Raw genomic sequence first — 25,692 nt, 5'->3', positions numbered from 1 at the left:
AACAGGTGAAGGCCAAAAAGAAAGTGTCACCTAAGAGACCAAGGCTCTAGGTGGAGCTGACTTTTCTCCATGACAGCTGAAGACTGACAGAGCTAACAGGCAATGAGACTGATGTTTGCCTTCAACTTGGGGATCAGGAAGGGGTGAGGGAGAGGCTTAGGCATCAAGTCTCCCACCTTGAGCATTTGCAATATTATCCAGTGACATTTTCCGACACTGAGATGGTCAGAGGCAAGGATACTGGACAGTGTTGCTGGTGAGGGAACCTGAGCATGTTCTCCCTTGTCTCCATCAGAGAGCTGTCTAGAGTCCCACGAGAGGACCAACTTCTGGGTTTAGGGTAGCCCGTTCCCATTTTCGGACTCCTTTAACTATTGGGAAATGTTCCTTTACACTTGGTATTTACAATTATTGTATTCAACTTTTCCTTTTGCTTGTCTCCTTGAAACTTTTGCCCAGTTTATTTGAGAAGCTTTGAGGACATTCTGGTATGCATCTCAATTTGGCGGATAGAACCCCTAAGGTGATAGGAAAAGGAGATCTTGAGTAAGATTTGACAGCTTGGGAAAGTAGAAGGATTATACATTTTATAAATTGTCATAAATAGTATTTTTTGCTATGTAACCAACTTGATTTACTTATTTATGCCTCACCTCAATTTACAAATGATTTTACATCACACAATTTATATCACACATATATAAAATTAAATGATAATACAAAAATAGAAACCCAAGACCAAGGGGAAGGAACATACAAATATGCCACCCTTACAGAGTAACAGAATTGCTAGGGGCTAGGGCTTTAAGTTCAACCCTTGGTCAAAAAGGTGAATGTAACCAATTAACGGTTGTCTTAGAGAAGAGGAAACAAAACAGTTCTTCAGCAGACGCAAAGCTTTGTTTCACACAGAGATTAAAAGAGACTCACTCAAGGACTCTACATAGTGACTCAGTAACATAGTGACTCTATATAAGACTCAGTAATGCTGAGTCTTATAATAATCCATGTCCTCAACAAAGGTTCTAGAGTAAACAAGGACTTTTTTTTTAAATGGTTGTTACTCAAAGCAGCATTTGATGAAAGCTAGCACGTTAACGTGAGCACTTGTGAAGTTATTCTGAAAGGAGCTAGACTTCACCAAGTGCTTAATTATATAATCTTTTGGAGGTAAAACTTGATTCAAAAATAGATTTCATAGCTTCTTAAACTACTTAAATTTTTTTAACATTTTGAAAATAAGACATGTATAGACATGCACAGGTAACTCAAATGATCCTGAACCATATAAAGAACTTGCCCTCATCACCTCCTCTCCAGTTAATCCTGTTCCCTAGAAGTAGTCACATTGCTCTTTACTTCTTTTGGAATTGACTGTTCTAGTTTAAAATTATACTTTAATTTCTTGGTTTATCAACTTTAAATTATATCTATTAACCCAGTGATTTATGAGAAATTAAAAGACCGTTAACCCATCTATCTTTCCTTCTGTTTCCTAAATGTGTTAGTTATATTATTATTTGCAGTTTTTTTCTGGTACTTGTCTTTAGGGCTGTATTTCAATATATAAATTCTACAGAGCACCTATTAACTGCACACAGAGGAGAGTTTTAGCACACTTCCATTTCCATTTCCACCTCATTCCCTTGTCCTGATTCTATTTAGTATACTGTTTTTACATTGTCAAGGGTTATAATATTTCCATTATATTCTGTAATTATATTGCCTTTCATTTTCTATATATGGTTTCTAAACATTGAAACTGGCAAATAACATTTAGTATATATTAAATTATATATATGTATTTGTGTGTGTGTGTGTATATATATATATATATATATATATATATATATATATATATATTACTATATATATCACTATATCACCGTATATGTAATGTGTCACTTTGGAAGCATGTAGTGTGATTAAACCCACAGAAAAGGAAGTGCAAGTTTTTAAACAAACACCTTCCCAGTTGAGTTCATTAAAGGAGATTATTTTAAGCACCAAGGTTATATTGGTTTTCTTGCTAGCTTTGGTCTTTCCTTAGTCATACATACATGCGACTCTTTCCTCTTTTCCTCACTTCTCTCCTCATTCTCAAGTAGATGGTTCTGAGAAAATTGCAGTCTGAAGACTTCCACAAGCTCCCATCACTGCATCTACTCACTCCCTGCATCTCCATCCACATAAGTAACCTTTGCTCCTTTTATACATCTCATCTGAATTCTCCCTGCTCCAAGCCAAGCCCAGCTCCTCTCATTCTGTCTCCAACCCCATCCCCTTTTGCATATGCAAGCACACTGCTCCAGCAATTCCCCTTTTCATTCCTACTTCATCAGTTGAATTTCCCCCTCTTGAGATATATGTATACGTATAGCTAATTCACTTTGCTGTACAACGTTGTAAAGCAACTATACTCCAATAAAAATTAATAAAAAAATTTCCCCCTCTCTACTGGATCTTCCCATGAGCCTTCAAAGAGGATGTTATATTTCATAACAACAAAAAATTCTTTCCTGACCTCACTTTCCCCTCCAGCTACCCTCTATGTCTTCCTTACTTGTATAGTAAGAAAACTCTAAAGATTGACTAATACTGCCGCCAATATCTTCCCAAGTTTCCACAGAAGACTCTTATCTAGATCACTAATTACATTCATGTTGCCAAATCCAGTGGTCAACTTATTTGTCCTGTCAGCAGTTTTGATCACTGTTTCTTCCCTGAAACATGTTCTTTTTTTTGGCTTCCATGACGTGATGATACTCCCTTGAATTTCTGCCTATTTCTGTGGTTTCTACTTCTCGGATTTGTTTGCTCCTTTCTTCTCATCTCTCTGACCTCTAAATGTTAGTACATCCCAGAACCCAGTTCTTAGATCTCTTCCCTTTTTTCCATCTCTACTCACTTTGGAACTTTATCCAGCCTCATGTTTTTAAATAACATTTCTACCTTGATGATTCATATGTATGTATGTGTATGTTTATATATATATTTATGTATTATATATAAATAGCTCTCTTTCTCTCTCTTGTATCCCCTTCTGAAGCCAGACTTGTTTATCCAACTTCCTTCTCTATAACTCCACATGTATATCTAATTTCAAACCCAACATGTTCAAAACTAAAATCTTGGTCTTCTCCTCCATGTCTGTTGCTTTCAGCCTTCTTCATCTGAGGCAATGGCAGTTCTATCTGCTAGTTTCTCAGGTCAAAAATGTTGGAGTCACACCTGAGTCCTGTTAGCTTTACCTCCGCAGTGTACCTAGAACATGAACCCTTTCCACCCCCTCCTCTGCTACCACCCTGGTCTGACCCTCTCTCATACATCTCTTGTTTCCCTGAATCTTCCCTTCACCCCCTTCAGTTTATTTCCAGTACATCAGCTCAAGTGATAGATCACTTCACCCCCTCTGTCTGAAACTCTTCAGTAACTTCCTATTTTACTCAGTAAAAACTGATGTTTACCAATGGCCTAATAGGTCCCATGTAATTTGTTTCCTATTACATTTTCTCCTTGTTTACTCTACTCCAGCCACAATGGCCTCCTTGGTGGTCCTAGAGCACAATGAGCATGCTCTTGCCTCAGGGCCTTTGCACATGATGAGCACCGCCCTCCCCCACCCCCCAATGGTCTACCCCAGACATCTGAATGGCTAATCCCTTACCTCTTCCAGGTCTTGACTGAGATGTTGCTTTCATAGTGAGGCTGCCCTGATAAAACTACTTAAATTTGCAACCCTGCGATATTCCCTATCCTTGCTGGATTGCTATCTAACAGTCTAAATATTTCACTTATTTACCTTGTTCCTTATCTCCTTCCCTCTTACTAGAATGTGGGCTCCACGTGGGAAAGGATTTTTGTCTTTTCTATTTATTTCTGCAGAAAATTCTTATTTTTTGAGATAATTTGTATTCCCAACTAGAAGCTTTAAGATTTTCTTTATATCTTTGATTAATTGATTTTTTTAAGAGTATGTATCTAGGTTTATCTCTTGAAATCCCTTCTCCTCCACTTGGTTGTTGGTGGCTCTTTCATATTTGATGATCTGTTTTTGTCTCTAGCACAGAGAAATTTCCTTCTACCATTTCTTTTCTTTCTTTTTTCCCCTCCTTCTACACAGTCCCTGTAATCTCTTTCTCAGACACCTTTTGGTCATATGCCATGTCTTTTAACTTCTCTCTCATATTTTCCATTGCTTTAAATTTCCTCCTTTTTGGGAGATTGCCTTGATTTATCTTTCAGCTCACTGACTTCAGCTGTGTGTATTTTATTATGTAGTTCTTTCACTGCCTTTTTGAAAATATATTTTTAATAACATAAATCTCTTTCTTGTTCTCTAATTGCTCTCTTTTACATAGTAGTTTGTTATGATAAAAATAACATTCCCAAATGTCTCTGAAGATGCTAATTCAGATTTTTGAAAAGACTTCTTCTGTTGTTTACCCCATGGTTAGTTACTTTATAATTTCATTTTAGACTCTCATTTTAATGCTGTTAGTTTTCCTTACCTTTCCTGATAAGTCTTTATGGTAAACACATATTTAACATAGGTGGCTGACAGGTATTTCCCCTGAAATTCAGTTGATTAGGTTTTCATAACATAACACATTGATTTTTATCTGGTTATAAATAAATGCATACCTAGTATATAAAATATATAAAATACAGGAAAATAAAGGAAGGAAAAAAGTCATGCACAAGTCATTACCTATAAATAACCACTGTTAAAATTTTTGTGTATTTTCTTCCTCGTATTTTCTAACACACACACACACACACACACACACACACACAGACACACAGTGCCTACCTCTTGCTATTTAAGATACACCAGTGCACTTTGGGAAAGACAAGGTCCCAGCTGTCATGAAGATTATAGTCTAGTAGCAGGAAACGATAGAACTAAAACAATCACATAGATTAGGGCATAATTACAAATTGCTATAATCCAGAAAGAAAAAAGACATGGCTCTATGATTTCACATACAAAATAACAAAAGAAAACTGAGCTGAACTGGGGTGACAGGAATGCCTTCCTTAGGGACTTGTGATTATGTCCTGAGTGGCACTAAACTAGGTGAAGAGAGGGAGAAGATAATTTGATAAAGAAGAAATATATATGTATATATCCATCCCTGTGGTAGGAGAGAAAAGTGGCTCTAAAGAAAGAGAAAGAAGGGTGACATGTGAGAATGAAGGAGAGAATGGGGTAGGCTGCATTTAAGATTTTTGTCTTTATCTTAAAAGCATTTGCAGGACTTTAAACAGGGGGGTTGGCATGATTCGACTTAAGTTTTGAAAGGGTTACTCTGACTGCAATGAGGATAACTCATCAGTGGAACAGAGCGGTTGTTAGAGTCAAGTTAGGAGATTATTACAGTCATCCAGGTGAGACAGGATGACGACATAAACTGTTGTGGTGACATGGAAGTGGAGAGAAGCACTTAGAGGGAAATGTCACAGGTGCCTCTGGGATTTCTGACTAATACAACTAGATGAATGGGGGTGCTATACACTGCAGGGAACACTATCGGGGGCCATGATTATGGGGGGTTTTGAGTTCTGTCTTGCACATGTTAGATTTGCAGAACCTTCGAGACAGTCAAGTGAAGACAGTCGATTACTCATGTTTAAAGCTCAAAGAGAGGTCTGAACTGGGTGGGTGATATACATTGAAGACTCATAGGCTTGGAGATGGGAAATGAAGCTGTGGCCTGGGGAGTTGCTTAACATATGGAGCCTCTTCCACAAAAGATGGCACCAGCTAATATTGCATCAATTGTGCAAGAGTGCCTGTTTCTTCATGCCTTTGACTATACTACTTAGCATTATGAAACTGTTTGATCTTTTCCAAATTGACAGATAAAAAACAGTATATCCCCGTTACTTTGGCCTGAGTTTTTAAGTGGGGTTTGAACATCTGTTTCTACATTTATTAGCCATGAATTTATTTTCTATAACTCTGAAATGTGAAAATATATTATTCTGGAGAGAAAGTGTGTAGATTCATTGGTTCTCAAACTGACCTTCAAATGGTTCAGAACCGCTTATGGGGAGTTGTTCTGAACAAGGAAGTTTAATATTCCACTGGTCAGCGCAGCAAATATTTAACCGCTGCTTTCACTGTCCCCTAAAGCCATCTCTCCCACAGGTTAACATGTCCTCAGTGCATTAACCTTTTGAGTTTCTGTCTTCTTAAACTGAGCCTGTGTGGCAGTGGTCATCCTGCTTTGGCTTCGGGATCACCAGTGCAGCCCTGGACACATATAGCATATTCTATGTTCCTCTTTGGCTTTGGGGTCACCAGTGCAGCCCTGGACACATCTGGCATATTCTATGTTCCTCTTTGGCTTCGGGGTCACCAGTGCAGCCCTGGACACATCTGGCATATTCTGTGTTCCTCTTTTCTCCTTTTTACATTCAGAGTCTTCCTGCTTCTAATATTTTTGACTCACAAAACCAGGAAGATCTGGTGATATTTCATGACACTGACTGAAACTCATTCCCTCTAATCTGCTAATGTCTAGATATTCAACTGGCCAATTATTTCTTTCTAATCACAGAAAACAACATCAGCAAATGTGTCGGGGGTGGGACTGGGGGTTGGGGAGGTAAAGGTGCACATCCAGGGCAGGCTTCTTCTCTTTGCTATCCAGGAGGTGTGGTTTAGTCATTGAAAAGAATTCCTGGGCTGTCACTAGGGGGAGTGGGAGTCAAATTTTTCACTTGGAAAATGCCAGAAAGGGGGGTGGGAACGCTGGGACATAGAAAACACTGAAAACTTAGGAAGGAATTTGTGGGGCTGGGTCCTGGCTTTTACACTGAGTGTGGGTCTGGACCCGCTGGACGCACAGCCCTTGGTGTGGGATTCATCTGCAGCCAGGAGCTCTAGGCAGAGCTGATGGTGGAGGCCAGGGAGGGGGAGGGGGGGACCACACTCTTTACTCTTCCAGGGACAGGGAGGAATGTAGTGCTGGTAGGATGCCTGCCCACACTTTCTAAGGTAGGTGCATGCTGCTTTGATCTTGCAGCTGATGTTCCGTGAAGGGAGATACTTCACAATATGAGCTCAGGCAACGTGACATCAGATGGTAAATAAACATTTAATGAGCCCTGCTTGGTACAAACCACTGTTTTTTGTTTTGTTTTGTTTTTTGTTTTGTTTTGTTTTTTGTTTTGTTTTGTTTTTTGTTTTGTTTTGTTGAGCAGAGAAAGGTTTACTGCAGGGCCAAGCAAGGAGAACGGGGAACTCATGCTCAAAAAACTGTTTTAAAGGCAAAAGAAGGTAGATAGGAAAGTAGAGAAAAAAACAAAAGATATAATCCTTGGACTTACAGTTTTAAGTCTTCTTTGGAAATCAGCAATATTTTCATTTCCACCCTTGTCTCACTTCATCAATATCTCCGTCTTTAAAATTTTCATCCTTTTGTCTCTGTGTCTGTATTTGAAAACAAGCTCAAGTCTGTTTCCCAGTTCAAAAGACATTTTTCTTGATCTGACATTGCTCCTTTACCCCCACCCTGCCCTATCGCTCTCCCCTTCCACAACCGACGTCTTGAAAGTGGTTTCATGTCCATCACTGCTCATGCATCCCATCCTCAACTACACTTTGGGTTCTGCCCACATCACTTCATGAAACTCTTTGGGCCAAGTCATGGAAGATGGCATTCATTGGAAACGACCCCTCCTAGCCCCACCTCCAGCTACCCAGTTTCCTTTCACACAATCATGGGAAGGAATTTACTCTGTGTTATTCCAGAGATACTGCATATATATTCAATAAAACATATTAATATATCTTTTAATATCTCCTTCCACATAAATATGTTATGCCAGGCACACTGTTTTATACTTCCTTTTTAAATATGCAATGTACCTTGGTAACCTTTCCATATAAGGAAGTTTACTTATTTATTTATTTTAAAGGGCAAGGTGTCCATCATATCGAGCTAATAAAATGTATTTAGCCAGCCTGCTTTTAATGGACATTTACTAGTTTTTGATAGTTTGCTCTTACAAACAATGCTGCAATGAATGAATATGAATATATCACTCCATACTGGTGTGACAGTAACTGCAGGATAGATTCTGAGAATTGGAATTGCTGGGTCCAAGGTAGATGTGTTTGTAATTTTAATATATGTTGCTGAATCGTTATTACTCCGGCCAGAAATAAGGGTAAAATGCCCGATTCTCTACTGTGCTCAAAATTTTGCTTTTTGCTCATTTGACAGGTGAAAAGCAGTATCTCTGAGTTTTAACTGGGCATCTCTTATGTTTAAGAGCTATTGCGGATTGACTATTTTCTAAATGTGGATCAGCTCATGTGACACATTCTTGATATTTCCAATAGCTCCCATCACATTTGAGATACAGCTAAACTCCTAAGATGGCCTTTCCTTTCCCTCCAGCCTGCTTTGTCACTGCACCCTCTTCCCACACTCAGCCCTACAGGCTCACCGAGTGGCTTTCTGTTCCTGGAACACTACTCTCTTGCCTCCATCTGTCATGTAGTCCCCCTCCAGGTGGCATGCAGTAAACTATTGTCTGTCACCTCAGGGAAGTCCTCTGTGCTTTCCACCTCCAGATGCCCTGCACTTAGATCTATTAGGTCCTTGTGATTTCTCTATCTCCAGCATGACTCTTGACAGGGTGTTGGCCCTTAATAAATATTTGTTGAATGGATGAGAGGCTGAATAGCCCTACCACTAAACAGACACTGTAAGCAGGATTTCTAAGCAGGATTTCAGCTGCTGAATAAAAATTTCTAGATACACTTAACCTTATTCTGTTGCTATCCATGTACCTTCTTTTGTCTCTCTTTTCCTTTTCTTTTTCCCCCTAAATTAAAAACAACCATGGAAATAAATTCCTCTCAGAGTCCATGCAATTCAAAGTCATGTTGCTTTGAGAAGTGATGGTTCAAAGGAGTATGCTCTTTGCTGTGGCTTTTATTAAAGATGAAATTTTTGAGACATTGTATAGGTTTAACTTTCTCTTAATGGGAATGGAAAATAGTTGGCTGTTCATTAGTTGGAGCCGTTACTGCCTGACTTGTTTGAACTGAACACAAGGGCTCAGAGCCTGGTTCTCTTCAGTACAGAGGTGTTTCCTGGCTCCAGCTGGGCTCCAAGCAGAACTAGCTTCCACATCATTCTTTAGGGAGTGTCTCTACTGGTAAAAGGAGAAGGTTACCACCCCTCAGCAAGCCTGGCTGCTGGTCCCATCTCAGACAACATTGGGCCATAGGACTGCAAAGTTCTCTCATCAGCAAAGCAGGGGTTCAGACTGGTTAGTTGCTAAGTTCCCCATTAGTTCTGACATTCTTTAATTTAAAATATTTTTTGGGTGTGGAGAAAAGGAACCCTTCTTACAATAATGGTGGGAATGTAAATTGATACAACCACTACAGAGAACAGTATGGAGGTTCCTTAAAAAACTAAATATAGAGCTACCATATGATCCAGCAATCCCACTCCTGGGCACAGATCTGGAGAAAACCAGAATTCAAAAAGATACATGCACTCCAATGTTCACTGCAGCACTATTTACAATAGTCAAGACATGGAAACAACCTAAATGTGCATTGGCAGAGGAATGGATAAAGAAGACGTAGTACACCCATACAATGGAATATTGCTCAGCCATAAAAAGAATGAAATAATGCCATTTGCTGCAAATGGATGGACCTAGAGATTATCATACTAAGTGAAGTCAGACACAGAAAGACTAATACCATATGATATCACTTATATGTAGAATCTATAAAAATGGTACAAATGAACTTATTTACAAAATGTAAACAGACTCACAGATGTAGAAGACAAATGTATGGTTACCAAAGGGGAAAGGAGAGCAGGGATAAATTAGGAGATTGGGATTAATATATACACACGACTACATATAAAATATATAACTAGTATGGACCTACTGTATAGCACAGGGAACTCTACTCAATATTCTGTAATGACCTGTATGGGAAAAGAATCTAAAAAAGAGTGGCTATGTTATATGTATAACTGATTCACTTTGTTGTACACCTGAACTAACTAACACAACATGGTAACTCAACTATACTCCTATAAAAATTTTTAAAAATATATTTTTTTCCATTAGGATCCACTAGAATACTCGACATCTTACAGGGGAAAACACTATTTTCTAAGAATTCCATTTTACTAGTCATGATCATTCATTCATTCATTTCCCAATGGTTCCACACTCACCCTTGGGCAAAACGATGTCACATTAAACAGTAAAACCAAATTTTACCACCTAATGACAGCCATCTTTTTAAGCAGGAACTCCATTCCCTTGAAAATCTCACCCGTATATTTTCTGGGACACACTGAGAGGTGTCTTCTGAGAGGCCAGGATCCCTGGGAATCATTTCCAGCCCCCACGGCTATTCCAGGCGTAGAGGAAGCCTGCGATTCTCCAGCATTGCTGCCCTTGTCTCTGCAAAGCTGGGAGTCCTCTTCCCCAAGTGTCTTTATCTCCTCTGAGCCGAAGCCTGAGGAAACAAGATGCAGCAGCTGCTGCTGAGAACGAGGTGACATAAGGGCCACAGTCTCTCTTAGGCTTCATGGTTCAGCTCCTTGGTCATCTTTGCATGCACCAGTATCCTGACTCCTCCTGAGATGTGGACTAAAGCCTGTTCTGAGATGAGGTGACATGTTCCATGAAAACAAGCAAAGGAAAAGTTAAGATAGGCCTGGCTAGATCACAGAATTTAGTTTATTTATTGAACACCTGCTGTGAGCTAGGTTCTAGTTCATGCACTAGAAGTAAGGCAGGGTTTCCAACTGTGGGCATGATATAGAGTGTTTTTTTTTTTTTTTTTTTCAGGGGGACTCTCAGCCCCTACCTAGATCCGTGATTGTATGACAGACAAAGGAATTTGGGCTGGGAGTGGGGGACAGTTCACTTAGCTTCACCTGCCAGCTGTACTGGATTTCAGTTTTGGCCAGCCAGGACCTTTTCTACAAATTCATTCAACAAATGCCTCAAAAGTGTTTTTGTAAAAATATCTCTTTGAGTCAGACACTGTTTGTTTTTTTTTTAACAGATCTTTATTGGAGTATAATTGCTTCACAATACTGTGTTAGTTTCTGTTGCACAACACAGCAAATCGGCCATATGCATACACATGTCCCCATGTCCCCTCCATCTTGAGCCTCCCTCCCATCCTCCCTATCCCACCCCTCTAGGTCATCGCAAAGCACAGAGCAGATCTCCCTGTGCTGTGCAGCTGCTTCCCACCAGCCATCCATTCTACATTCGGTAGTGTATGTATGTTGATGCTACTCTCACTTCACCCCAGCTTCACCCTCCCACCCCACATCCTCAAGTCCATTCTCTATGTCTATCTCTTTATTCCTGCCCTGCAACCAGGTTCATCAGTACCATTTTTCAGTGGTTAGGACTGTACTCTCACTGCCAAGGGCCCGGGTTCGATCCCTGCTGGGGGAACAAAGATCCCACATGCCGCACAGTGCAGCCAAACAAACAAACAAAAACCAAAAAAACCCCACAGTAAACTAAGGTGTATAAAATATGGCTACTGCTCTTAACAGCTTATATTCACATAAATAACTGTACAAATAATCATGAGTGATACACGTTAAAGTGAAAATTAAAAAGATTAATGTCAATTATGGAACTATCATTTGCAGTAGCCAAGTGAAAATGGGATTCAGGGGCCCACCTAGTGCAGCTGGGTCAGGAAAGATGGGGAGAGCCTGGCCTGTGGAAACAGGGACTAGGGAGAGTCAGTCATTCACTCAATCAACAAACATGCACAAATAAAGGCTGCAGGCCCAAAGTGAGGGGTGTAAGGGTATATGAGGACAGGGGTAGGAGAGCCAAAGAGAAAGCACGTGACACTGGATCAGGAATGTTTTTAACCAATGGTAGAAAATCATGATGCCACTTTATTAACAATGGTAAAGTTATGTTCAAAAATTGAGAAAGCAGGAGTTCCCTGGTGGCCTAGTGTTAGGATTCTGGGCTTTCACTGCTGTGGCCTGGGTTCAATTCCTGATCAGGGAATGGCATGGCAAAAAAAAAAAAAAAAAAAAAAGGAGAAGGCAAGGAAGAGTATAAAGTACTTTAGGTTTTATTTGATCAAATCAATCCTGTGTAAAAGCATTCTGATACTTAAAAAATTAGTTTTGTTTTTCTGGAACATTGACGTATATAGAACTCTTGAAAAATCCTGACTATACATTGGGTTTTACTGGTGTGCTATTTCTGAATCATGCTGGGTTTTTCCCCCCCAGTGCGTTTCCCCAAAATTCACATATGTGGTATTGACCATCCCCTTGAGACTCTAAACGGGCGAGTGCTCTAAGTGGGTAGCGGCATGTTGACCCACGCTGCGGGCAGAGGCCAGGGGAGGAGAGGCATAATTGCGGTGGTCTGGGAGACATAGGCTGTCTCCTGTGGAAGGGCCGTGGCTATCACTTAGAAATGGCATCTCTCCAGAGGTACAGCAGTGTCAAACACAAAGCCGAACGTGCTTCCAGAGCCACATGGGAGGAGAAAGAGTTTCTCTAACCTAGGCCATGGGTACTGTGTTTCCCTTGGAGGGTTTTACTTCTCTGGGTTTCTCATACTTATCAGCTGCAACACTCTGGGGTGTGGTTCTCCAAGGATTTTGCCCCCAATATCATTGAAGGCCTTTCTGTGCACTCACTATTCCATTCCAAAGGAATTACACTAAGAGAATTTTTTGATTTCAAATTTGTATTTTTTATCTGAATAATAAAATGTTCATCAAATAGTTATTATGGTTGCCTTTGAGGAGTTAAGACTTTAAAGTTTAATACAAAAGTAGCATAAAAGCAAGTATATGTACATGTATGTATGTATGGATTCATATGTATTTGATTTTATACATTTTTATACATAAAATTAAACTCAAGGGGACAGAGCCTTTCATCCCATAATTGGAATCTCCTCCAATAAGAAAATGCATCTTCTTATGACTTACAAACTTGACATTTTAATCTTTTATATTTTGGTAGGAAGTAAGTCAGAACTCCAAGAAGATTTTTCTGGAGGCTGCCTTGCTCACAGGTCATAGGTCAGAAACCTATCAGACCCCACAGAAGAAGGACAGGGGCCCCTCCCTTCTTTTGGCTCCTGCAAATCCCCTTGAAGCTCCCCAGTTGCTGAGAGTAATTCTAAACCTGTGTGTATGGAAGCTGCCGACATCACTAGTAGCGTCATAAAGAAGCATGTAGATGCTCTTTCAGGGTATTTCATTCCAAGGACGTGGTTTCTTTCTCTATGTGGTTTCTTTTAAATGTGCAATGCATTACTGCCCAGGTTTGGGAGAAGAAAAAAATAAAGATGGATACATGTAATTAAAATAAAACCAGGGCCATAGGAGACTGTTTATAGAACAGTAAAATGTTTAAAAAAAAATCAGAGGATCGCAGCCCCTCACCCCCAAAGGAGAAACCATTATTTTCCTTCTATATAATTTATGCAGCGTGTCTTCTGACATGCTCACCTGCCGGAGACAGCTCTTACTTCTCTCCCTGCACTTGGTGAAGAGAATCATTCTCAACTGAGAAGGACTGAACTGAGATCCCGAGAATGTACTGCTCAGGGAGTGAAGCAGAGTCCACTGGCTAGAAGTGTGGGTCATATTTAACAAACCAGACGAAAACTAGCTGCCACTATCTGGACTCCCATCCCACCCACCTCATGCTTTGATCAATTTAATCCTGAGGTGTCAGTAAGAAACAAGAAGGAGAGATTAACCAGTAGCAACAAAAAGTCAAAGATGATGCCCTAGTTTATGGCTGCAGCATCACAGGGTCAGTTTGTTTCCCCAGGTGCCTTTCAACTTCAAGAGGCTGAGCCAATCAGAGCCTGTTCTTTGGGACGACGTTTATTTCCATCATTAGCCAAGTGAGCGGGGGTTATTTTTGCAGGGGCTTATAAAGGCCACCGAAGCTTGTTTGGTATTTTATAGCAATTTCTTAAAGCATCTGGAGAAGCTTCCCTTCTTCCTCTTACTGCTCCCCACCCCACAGTTTCCAGAACTCTATCCCAACTTCCTCTCTCAAGAGTAAATCATTGCTTCCTCTCAAGAAGGACAGGGTGTCTGACCTTAGGGACCACGGGCGTGTCATGTGGAGGCATGTCAAGCTGCCCCTATGGCTCACCTCGTCTCCCTATCTCCAGGATGGAGCCCAGAGCTGGGGTCATCACACAGGAGCTTTAGCAAACTTATGGGAAGCTCTGATCAAAAGTCTCCAGAGGGGATATCTGGAGACACTCAGAAAGTTCCATCTTGAACACTCATGTGGTCCTCTGTTAAGAATGTTTTCCCTTAAACTTTGAGAGATGAGTCATAGATAGCAAAAGTGAGAGCTGGAAAAAATGATCCTCCCTGGAGACCTGGCAGTGAAAGTTCTGCCTTCAAAGCAAGTTCTTCATGGAAAATGTCCTTTCTCAAGAACTACCAAATATACTAATTATGCAAGAAAACTTTGGATTGGCCATTGCTACCCAAATGTGTCAGCCTGCCATTCTGCGACTTTTGGAAATGCTATTTGCACAGTCTGTTTTTCTCCTAGGGCTTACTGACACACACAAGAGCAACTCCGAGGCCTTCCCAACTACAACATGTTAAATATCAGTTAAATTTAGTGCTGTCTTGACCACAGTCCTAAGAGTCTGGCCCTACGTTGCCAAACAGGAATGCAAACTTGGCCCACTGTCCCCTGTCTTTTTACAGACGCTGTCACCCCTTGGATTCTTCTATCCCAACTAAGTGCAGACCATTACACAGAGCAGGAGGCATCCAGCAAAAGCAAGAACATTCCCACACATGTATGCATTGTTTTAAGTGAGCTGCGTAAGAATATATTTAAGGTACCTCAAGAGTCTGAATCCTGGAAGATTCGCTATTAACGGTATCTTTTGCATAACCATTCTTTAAATTTTGATGACCCAGGTGTATCGTGTGCAATCCCTTTCTATGGACAAAGCATTTGGTTAACTGGTCTTTGACTGGGTGATACCTTTTACAGCATTAGGGCAGTGTAATTCCTTAGAGCATTATGTGGTGCTTGATTTTACTCTGGGGGAAAACATCCCTTTCATTTTCTTAGAGACATTTAATTAATAAATGAACCCAGATATTTAGATTTTTTTATTCTCTAAAAATAGGTTTTTAAATCTGCAGGGGCTAGAGAGGAAAAAGATGATATAGAGGTGGGTTAACTTGACTTCAGAACATCTCAAACTCGATATGGTCCAAACAGGACCTTCCACCCTCAAACCTGTAGTTCCTTTTGTGGTCTTTCTCCATGACTGACTCTACGGCAGGTCTGAAATGTCTCCTTGGTTACAAAAATCCCACCATTTCCCAACTTAAAACCTCTCTGTCCCATCTCCTCTGCCACGGCTTTAATTCAGTTCCTTCCCATCTCTTTCCCTGTCGGTCTCCTCACTTCTCCAGTTCATATTTGCCCCTCCACACTGCAGCTGCGATTATCTCCCTGAAATGCCAACTTGAGAGTATCACTTAAAGGCTCAAAATCTCTCAGAGGATTTTCATTGCCCATAAGAAAAGACCTTCATTACTAGAATGACACAGAAAGCCCTTTGTGAGCTAGTTGTCTCCTCCTCTGTTTCACCTCTTGCTATTGTCCGCCCTTAGCCCTTTGTTTCAGAAATACTTAACCAATTGTAATTTCCCAAATCTTTCATTTTGCTTCTTGCTTCTATGCCTTGGAATGCTCGGGATGTTTCTCCATTTTTGTATTGAATAAACTCCTACTTATCCTTCAAAATCCTACTCAGGCATCCCTGCCTCCTTAAGCCTTTTTCTGTATGTTGAATCTTCTTGTTTTATTGTGTGTATTATTCTGTATTGTAAATAAATGCTGGTTCATATGTACTTCTTTCGTTATTTGAAAATAATCTGGCATGGTTTATAGTAATTGAGTTGAATACGGTGAAGAATTTTAATGAAATTGCTACTGCAGAAAAAATACCTGAGAACTTAATCCTCAATCATGTTGCCTAGAAGGTGACATTATTGGACTTGGAAGCCAGACACATAGCCTCAAGCTTAGGGGTCTATTACATCTCAGATTGTACCAAGTAATATACTGAGTGTGAGTGAGTTTACAGAAATATTTGTAAATAGCTGCCTACCAGGTACTCATAATTTCACTGGTAATACAAAGCTAACACTTCATGGTTAATAATTAATATGCTAACTACTTAATGACTTTCCTTTTATTTTTAATGAAACTCAACCTTTGTATGTAGACATGTGGCTTATTAGCACACCTTCATGTAGTACCTGTTATTATTGTTTGCATCCATTACTTCTAGTCTTTCAAACAGTTACACTGGTCATTTCTTACCATTTTTTTTTTTTTTTTGTGGTATGCGGGCCTCTCACTGTTGTGGCCTCTCCCGTTGCAGAGCACAGGATCTGGACGCACAGGCTCAGCGGCCATGGCTCACGGGCCCAGCCGCTCTGCGGCATGTGGGATCTTCCCGGACCGGGGCACGAACCCGTGTCCCCTGCATCGGCAGGCGGACTCTCAACCACTGCGCCACCAGAGAAGCCCCTTACTTTTGGTTTTTTATAAGTTCAACATTTTTATGCCTTTATTGTGTTCAAGTATTTCCTCACTCCCTACCTGTGGACATTCATAAGAGTCACAGTTTTACAGTTGGATGGGATTGTTAAAACATCATCTGATTCTTTTCTTTTTTTTTCTTTTTTTTTTTTTTGCTGTACGCGGACCTCTCACTGCTGTGGCCTCTCCTGTTGCAGAGCACAGGCTCCGGACGCGCAGGCCCAGCGGCCATGGCTCACGGGCCCAGCCGCTCCGTGGCATGTGGGATCTTCCCGGACCAGGGCACGAACCTGGGTCCTCTGCATCGGCAGGCAGACTCTCAACCGCTGCACCACCAGGGAAGCCCTGATTCTTTTCTTTTTAAAGTAACAGAGCAAAGCGAGAAGCAGGGAAGTATTTCGTGTGACCTTGTGCAGCTGGTTGTCAGCTGAGCCAAGATCAGCTGTCTTGAAACTTCCTTCCAAGCCTGCTGCCCTTTCCAGTGCCCAGGTGGTCTCCTTCCATTGGCTTCTTCACTGATCTCTTCCTCCCAACCTCTTTCTGAGAAGTCAGTTCACTTCACCAGATAGTACCTGTTCTTCCTGTTTCCTTTCTGCTTCTGGTTATTAGGGGGGAAAAAGTTGGTCCTGATGGCATTTTCTAGATTTCATCTTTCATATTACTTCTATAAAAGTCAAAATGCTACTTTTACTGTAAAATGCCTGTGACTTGGGTAAGGTTTTTGCTTTCCCTTATTTGATTTTATGGTTTTCTTGTATTCTTATTGGGTATATTTTACGTTTATTTAGACCATCTATTTTTTATTTGTGTGCTTAAAATATGTGATCCTTTTCATTTTTCCTTCCTTCAGATTTTCCTTAATATAAAACAATCCTAGATTTTGGTTAGCATGTACCATCTCCTTATAAAATATTATGGGATATCAATAGTCTTCAGTTAAAAGAAGAACTCCTTTCATAGAATTCTTGAATCTCAAGGTTAGAAGACTTATGTTCCAAGCTAATTTCCAATGCTTCCATTCCCTTTAAACACCCTCCCTCTGTGTTCAGTCTTTGCTTGAAGATGTCCAAAGATAGGGAGCTCAGTATTTCTATGAAATTCCAACTGCCTCAGGACACACTACCTTTTAAAATCTTCTTTTCGATCCAGTTGAATCAGTCTCTCTCAGTAATATAATTCTGGGTTCAGAGCCATAAAAAACAACTCTAGCTCTGCTTCAGCCAACTGATCATGTATTTGAAAGTGGCTTTCATTTCCCCCGTGCCTGTTCTTCCTCAGGCTAAAACAATCCCATTTCCTCCAAACCACTGTCCAATAATTTGGTTTCAAGTTCCCTCATCATTCCAACTGCCTATTAAAGGCCCAGAACTTATACATATATCTATTCTTTCTCAGATTCTTTTCCCATATAGGTTATTACAGAATACTGAGTACTGTTCCCTGTGCTATACAGTAGGTCCTTGTTAATTATCTATTTTATATACAGTAGTGTGTATATGTACCTGTATAGCTGAATCACGTTGCTGTACACCCGAAACTAGCACAACATTGTAAATCAACTATACGCCGAAAAAAAAAAAAAGGCCCAGAACTGACGGCAGTTCCCCAGGTGTATGCTGACCAGAGAGGCCCAGCTCTCCCCTTATTCCTGATCTGTGCAGTCATGCTTTTCATGTGGGGCAACTTCCTGCCACCTCCCATGGAGTAGTTTGTTATAGGGTGAATTGCATCCTCCGCAAAAGATAGATTGAAGTCTTAACCCCTAGTACCTCAGAAGGTGGCCTTGTTTGGAGACAGGGTTTTACAGAGGTAACTAAGTAAAATGAGGTCTTTAGGGAAGGCCCTAGTCCAACGTGACTGGTGTCCTTATGAAAGGGGACATTAGGACACAGAGACAGACACGCACAGAGGGAAGGTGCTGTGAAGGTGCAGGGAGGAGATGGCTCCGTGGCTGGAATGATGCATCAACAAGCCAAGGAACACCAAGGATTTTGGGCAAACTCCAGAAGCCAGGAGAGGCGAGGAAGAATTCTCCCTTAGAGCCATAGAGAGAGCATGGCCCTGCCAACACCTTGATTTCCGATTTCTGGTGTCTGGAACTGTGAGCCAACAAATTTCTCTCATTCTAAGTCACTCAGTTCTTGGTACATTGCTGTGGCAGCCCTGGGAAGATGACACATGGTTCTTTCACCAAAGCTCCCTGCTTTTTGTTCCTCGTTCTGTATTCTTTCTTTCCCTTCTCTCGAATAATATCCTGGTCTTTCCAATCCATGTAAAAAGCTCTTTATTTATTTTAAGTTTCATTTTGATTTGGCTCATTACTTAAGCCAATTGAGATCTTTTATGTCCTGTTTCCATCATGCGGGTATTTGTTATCTGTTTCAACTTAGAACCTCCTAGAGTTGCTGGGAGTGCTTATTCAAAACACTGGTAAAAGCATTGAATGAGATATTTACAATAGACACTCTTGAAATTCCTTTTACGTTGACACTGACTTTCTTTACTGCTGTTTTTCAACCTGTTTTAAATGCACCTAACTTCCTTGATCCAATTTATAATTCTCTGTTTTGAATACAAGACAAAATACTATGAAAGACATTGTCTAACATCTTGCTGCAATCAAGATATGCCGTTTTATATCCTTCTTCTTTGCCAGTTTAGTAGCTCTACCAACAATTAGTTTAATCTGGGATGATTTATTTCTTATTATCCCTACTTTCTTTTCATTTTGAACTTGACTTTCTAAGTCAACTCAAACCAAGCTTTTAATAATTCAGTCAAGAATCTTGCCCCAAACCCCTGTCAAATCTTTCGGTTTATGCTTTGTGGAATCTGACTCTTCTCTTTGGAAATGGGAACCACAATTCTCTTCTGTGGTTTCTGGCTATTCAAGGATTCAATTCAGAGAACTCATTTGCATCCTCCAAGCCTTTCCTCTGCCCCCTCCAAATATTCATATGTATTTTGTCCAGATCATGAGACTTAAGTTCTTATAATTTCTACACTTATCTTGGTCTTAATTCACTCTTATCATTATTTCTTCTGACCTTTTCAGGCTGAAGATTGTTTTTGACAGAGAAGATGGAAGACACGAGTTTAACTTCCTATGCATATATGACGCATATAATGCATATATAAACATCTGATAATAATTACATCTTAATGTTCTTACATTTGTGAAATAATAAAAGCATTTTGATACATACTCCATTCTGTAGGTGGGCAGATATCATTCTCACATATGTTCTCTTAAATTTTTACTTGATGCAAGGATCAGTCACTGAATATTTTCTTTTAAGCATCCTTTTCTCAAGGTTGACTACAATTTCTCTTGCCAAGCAATAACGATTTGTTTCTACTTGATAAAGTTTCAGAATGTCCTGGAACAGCCTGGTACATTTTAAGTAGATAATTTTAGAAGAGGGCAGAATGTAGGTCAATACCAAAATATGTTACATGCATTGTCATATGCATTGTTTGTGAGACTGTGTACCACACTAGAGAAAGCAAATTCTGTATATAATATGGCAAGATACCCAGGGCTTAACTGTTTAAGGAGCATCACATAAAACTTGAGTTGACAGGAAATCAGGTTCAAAATACATGCTTTGTCACTGGTAAGGCATCTGTAAGAGGCACTGGATGCAGGAGTAGACTGTCCTTGTCATATTTTGGAAATTATTAGCCAGATCTGCCTGTTACTTAAAGTAGGATGTGACAGCCAGATGATTAAAACCTGACACTAGGCCCTCCACACTGGAGCTGCAGCTGGGCAAGCAAGAAATAGCACAGAGAGAGAATGGGAAGATGTAGTTCTCAGATACTCTTCAGGCAAATGGTTGGAGTCAGTGCCGGGGAACCCAGAGCAAGTCATGCTTCAATTCAACCAATATTTATTAGGTAGCTGCTTTGTGCCAGACATTGAGCTAAGTGGGGGCAGTCCAGGTAGGCAATGCGTAACGCAGACACTTAGCTGGTGTTTAGCCTCAGATCTTTACTCCCTAAGAAGCAGTCTTGGAAAGATACATGCAGGACCACAGGCCTTTCAGGGGAGCTAGGATCCCAGGAAGGTATCAGAATGAATTGGGAAGTGATCACATAGGGAGAGCTCAGGGGCAGGGTGTTATCAGATGAGCACTCTGTTAGGTAAGTAGGGATGTGACTCACACAGCATAGCAGGCATTTAGGGGTCACCCTTTTGTCACCATAGCCTCAGTTCAACCGTGAATAGAGTGCTTGGCAGAGCATCTATATTTTAATTCTGGCCAGATTGGATGAAGGTGTCCAGTGGTGGAAGGGACAAGATGATGAGGGAGGCTAAGGTTGTTTCTGAATCCCTTAAACTAGGAACTAGGAACTTGAGCCTGTTGGTGTTTTCTAAGTCACCAATGATTGTCTGCATTATTTTTCTTGCATCTGTTAGCATCAAATCACGGATGAGATGGCTCAAAACTACCCATTAGAGTTGTAGATGCCATAGATCCTTCCAGGCAGACTCTAAAACTAGGGGATAAATCAAAAGAAGTATCATTTGGCTCTCAGAAAATTCTGGAAGATGTTAACCTTGGGAAATGCAGGCACCCAATAAAACTCTGAGGTCCCCCTTTATGACCCTGCTCCTGTGATTATAGTTATTCTTAGACCCCTTTCCCATTAACTAGGACCCCTTCTGGCCTGGACAAGTCTTTGAATATTGATATAACTTCTGATTGCTTTAAAATTTCTCTTTTATTGTCACAAACTTGACTAAAGGACATTAAAAAAATCACTCACTGAACTGTCTCTTTATGCAGCTGGTCTGTCATTTGAATAACTAACACCATCTTCCTCTCAAGAATGATCTGAGAACATATTTGATAGGCAGGAATACATTTTCTCCAGTACTTGAGATTGCTTTCATAGCTATCAGACATTTCTCAAAGATCTGGTGAGCTAGATTTATTTTTGAACATCTTGGTAATGATAGCAAATTGTGCCATTTTTCTTATCATTTTCACCAACAGACTTCTTGATTAATCTGATGTTCCTGTCAGAAACAGACCTCACATCCTCTTAAGAATGAAAACTTTCTGGACACTTTATTGACTGCCTTATATGATTTTTCTCTAGTTAATATACAATTGACATGCTTTTAACACCTTCTGAAGTAAAGGAAAGATTGCAAAACAGTCCACAGCATTAATTTGTACTCTAAATGTGTGGTGGGTGTTTATCCTTTGATAAGGAGGAACACCCTTTCAAACAACATGAAGGATAACATAATCACTGGTTCTAAACAAAAGCTCTAAAAGTCCTACTGGCCTCTCTTATTTTCTCCCTCCCTTCTCCTTCTTCCTTCCTTTTCTCTCTTCTATGCTTCCGCAACTATTTATTGAGGGCCATCTCTGACTGTTGGTCACTGTGCCCTGCCCTCATGGGGCTTATGCTTAAGTGGGAGAGGCAGTTGCTAAGCAACTAATTATGAAAGTTAATTTATAAGCAATTCTAGCTCTTGCTTGTTACCAACTGGGTTTTTCTCACTGATGATCTGAAGTTCCTCACTCTGTGACCTTTGCTGGTACCTGTCTAACAAATCCCCCAGCTGTTGATGGAGGAAGTCAGAAACCACAGTGATTGGGCCTCCTCAAATTCACAGAGCCCTCTGCCATCACCTGGGACCCTCAGGGCTCATAACTCTGTATTGTGTCTCCTAAATGTATTTCCAAGGCAGTTCTTCCTAAACATTTCCCACCCTGTTTAATCATCCAACCTCCACTCTGCACAATCTCCCACCCTCTTGTCTCCTGAGAGGTCAAGGCCAGCAAAATTTTTCAGCTCAGAATTTCTGTATCCAGCTCAAGATTTATGTTCCAAAAATCTATTGATTCTCCTGTTAAAAAGTCTCTTTTCTCCTTCTCTTAGAATAAGTCTCACTTTTCCTTTCTGAGGACTTACTGTCTCTAGCCCATGTCCTCTGATCTTCTTTGGACATTTGTTCCATAAGCCATGTTCTCTCTCCCCCCGCCCCCCAACTCTGATTTTTATCATCCTTTAATTGATTTTCCTTCACAACCTCTATAGGGGCTCAAATCTCCTTCATACTTAAAAACAAGAGGCAAAATCAAACAACAGCAACATCAACAACCACTAACACAAAAACGAAAAGCTCTGCTAACTTCTTATGCTATTTATTAATGATCTCACTGTTTCCTTTCAGGATAGTTCAGCCTGCATTATTTGCCTCTCATTCCTTACCACTCACTTTTTGACCTCCTCCCTGACCTCATAATTAGCACTCTTTTCTTTTTCTTTTTTTTCTTTTTTTTTTTTTTTTTTTTTTTTGCGGTACGCGGGCCTCTCACTGTTGTGGTCTCTCCCGTTGCAGAGCACAGGCTCCGGACACACAGGCTCAGCGGCCATGGCTCACGGGCCCAGCCGCTCCACGGCATGTGGGATCTTCCCAGACCGGGACACGAACCCGCCTCCCCTGCATCGGCAGGCGGACTCTCAACCACTGCACCACCAGGGAAGCCCAGCTCTCTTTTCTTGTGAAGGTGAAGTTGAGTGACTACCCATTGACCCATTCACTTATTTAAGAAACAATTACTTGGTTACTTTTATATGCCAGGCACTATGGGAGGTTTGGGGTAGGGCTCCAATCCATGCCTTTGGAGAAAAATTGCTCTGCAGGGGTAACTATTAGAACAGATGTGGGATGTGCAAGATATGGTGACTACCAACCACCATGGCCTTTTCATTCATTTCTACAGGAACAGATGGTTTTGAATACTTTGTTCTTCTTATAGATCCCATGGCATTGCACTATCTAGATTTGTTCTTACCTGTTGGAGGCTCTCCTTCTCTGCCTCTTTCATTTGTGGTTGGACACCTCTACTACTTTTTGCCCCTTCTATGTAGACACACAGCCTCCACTTCTGTATGTGATCCTTTTGCTACATTGCCAGCCATGGCTCTGTTAACTGCAGCAGAAAGATGAAGCCTGTGAAAAGTTGAGACCTTGCCTTATGCATCCTCCCTGAGCACCAGGCTCAGAGGGAAAGATCCAGCAGGCAACCATGGGGAAAAGTCCAGCTTGGTATACAGAGAGAGGGCAGGGGCTCAGTCAATACACAGCATCAAGAGATGTTACACATGTAGGGCATGAAGATATTGAGAATTAAGGCCCTTGTCAGCTCTCCTGACTTATCTCGGTCGCCTCCACGCTGTATTCTCTACACTATCTCCAGGTTTGTCTTGGGGAAGCATAGTGCTAATTATGTCACTGTCTTTTAAAAACACCTTCAGTAACTCCTAGCATTCAAGACTCCTTATGATTTGGTGTTTTAAGCCTCCTTTTTCCATTCTTCCTACTTGGGATTGAATGCTTTAACCAAACTGTCCTACTCGCTAGTTCCTGAACACTCTCCATGGTGGTTTCCTCTTTGTCTTTGTTTTTCCAGTGGCTCTTCCCGCTATGACCTCCCTCTCTTCATCTCTATCCTTAATCACTTTATCCTTTACAGTTAGCCACATGGAGCTTCCTCCAACATGTTCCTGATCATATCACCCAGAGGAGACTGCACCATTTTCCAAATTACTGATGCTAATTTTTAATATTCCTTTTGACATTTGCTACAGTAAAGAACACAATAAGATATCTGTGTGTTCATCTCTCTTATTAGGCTGAGTCCTCCTTGAAGGAAGAAGCCACATAATAAACATCTTTGTATGAATTTTCAGTTCCCAAGACAGTGTTTTGCACATTGAAAATGCTCAATAAATGTATATTGAGCGATCCCTTAAATTGTGCTTCAAAGGGAAGTTGTCACTATTAGTTTGTTCTTTGATTCATATAAATTTGTATTCCTTTCTGGAAATAAATTATCCAGAAATCCGTGTTTTGAATTTATAGTAAGCGTATGATCCAGTGAATGACAAGCTTCTCTGGGAAGCATTAAACTGAGAATGCTATGTTCTGTCTTTTCAAGCAAATATGAATTTCCCATTCAAAAGAAAAAAGCATGCTTTTAGAAGGTTGAACAGGATGGCACTTTTGAAAAAGCTTTCCAACTGCATTCAGTTTAGATTAATTCAAGGAAATTATCTGACTCCGAGCCCACACTTTTTTCACGTAGTGTCAGTTGGAACATTTTCATTCCCTTCTAGCTTTTCTCTCTCCAGTCCTATGATCTCTAAAAAGCAGTCTTAGAGGAGGAGTTTCATCCAGATCAAGGCTGTTGAGATAAACAGTGGGGCAGAGGGCAGTGTGTACAGTTAGTGGTACATCCATCATCTTGGAGTAGGAGTAAATCAGTAATGGGGTCCTGGGTAAGGACCAGTTGTAACTGATGAGGGTGGACGAGGGGATCAACAGCCACCAAAAATATTAGATTTCTTGATTCAGGGAGGTCTAGCTGACCAGCAAGACCAAGTTATCGTTGCTGAACTTTCCAAAGGTAAGCGCTAGAGACACAGTGGAAAGCCAAGGTAAGTAGTTCTTGGCTAGTTATCCACTAAAAATGAGTGTCTACCATGCTCCTGTCTTTAATTGGCATTAAACAGACATAGACAACTACTGAACTAAAAAGAAGAGGATTCTCAAGTCATTGCAGGTACTTGTAGAGTCTCCAGCCTTAAAGTGAATGAAAATGTCCCCTGCTGTCCTGTCCATCTTAAAAGCCTTGATCTGACGAAATGCTCTCCTCTCAAATTAGGTTTTAGAAGTCACAGGACTCCCAAATGCCATTCACTTCCCAAAGTTTGGGCCCTTATGCCCTCCTTAAGTTATACTCTCTGCTCTCTCTATATTAGCATCATCTCTGTCAATGGGGTCCTCGCCACAGCTTTGGGCTACCTTCCTCCTATTTGGCTGTTACACTGGAAACTTCAACCAGAGAAGTTCAATTCCTCTTTGGGAAATGTACAATGTATAATATCAACAGGCTTCTCCGATTACAAATGTACACTGATGTGCTTCCATGTTGTTCAAACTCACTGTTCCCCTATCAAAAATCCAAACCAGGGCTCCCCTGGTGGCGCAGTGGTTGAGAGTCTGCCTGCTGATGCAGGGGACACGGGTTTGTGCCCCGGT

The 25,692-nt window shown here is 40.8% G+C and overlaps 1 long non-coding RNA gene across 1 annotated transcript in view; it reads right to left on the bottom strand.

Moving 5' to 3' along the window:
• Window positions 1–7,049: 7,049 nt before the first annotated feature.
• LOC309810989 overlaps window positions 7,050–25,692 on the bottom strand; it is a 126,103-nt gene continuing 107,460 nt past the window's right edge. The window contains exon 3 of the long non-coding RNA XR_014295088.1: window positions 7,050–7,441. This is a non-coding gene — a long non-coding RNA (uncharacterized lncRNA). The remainder of the gene's footprint in view (window positions 7,442–25,692) is intronic.

Source organism: Mesoplodon mirus (genome assembly GCF_964341445.2).
Source record: "Mesoplodon mirus genome assembly, chromosome: 10".
Lineage (NCBI taxonomy): Eukaryota > Metazoa > Chordata > Mammalia > Artiodactyla > Ziphiidae > Mesoplodon > Mesoplodon mirus.
Note: the sequence above shows the minus strand (reverse complement) of the source record. Positions and strands in the feature narration are given on the sequence as shown.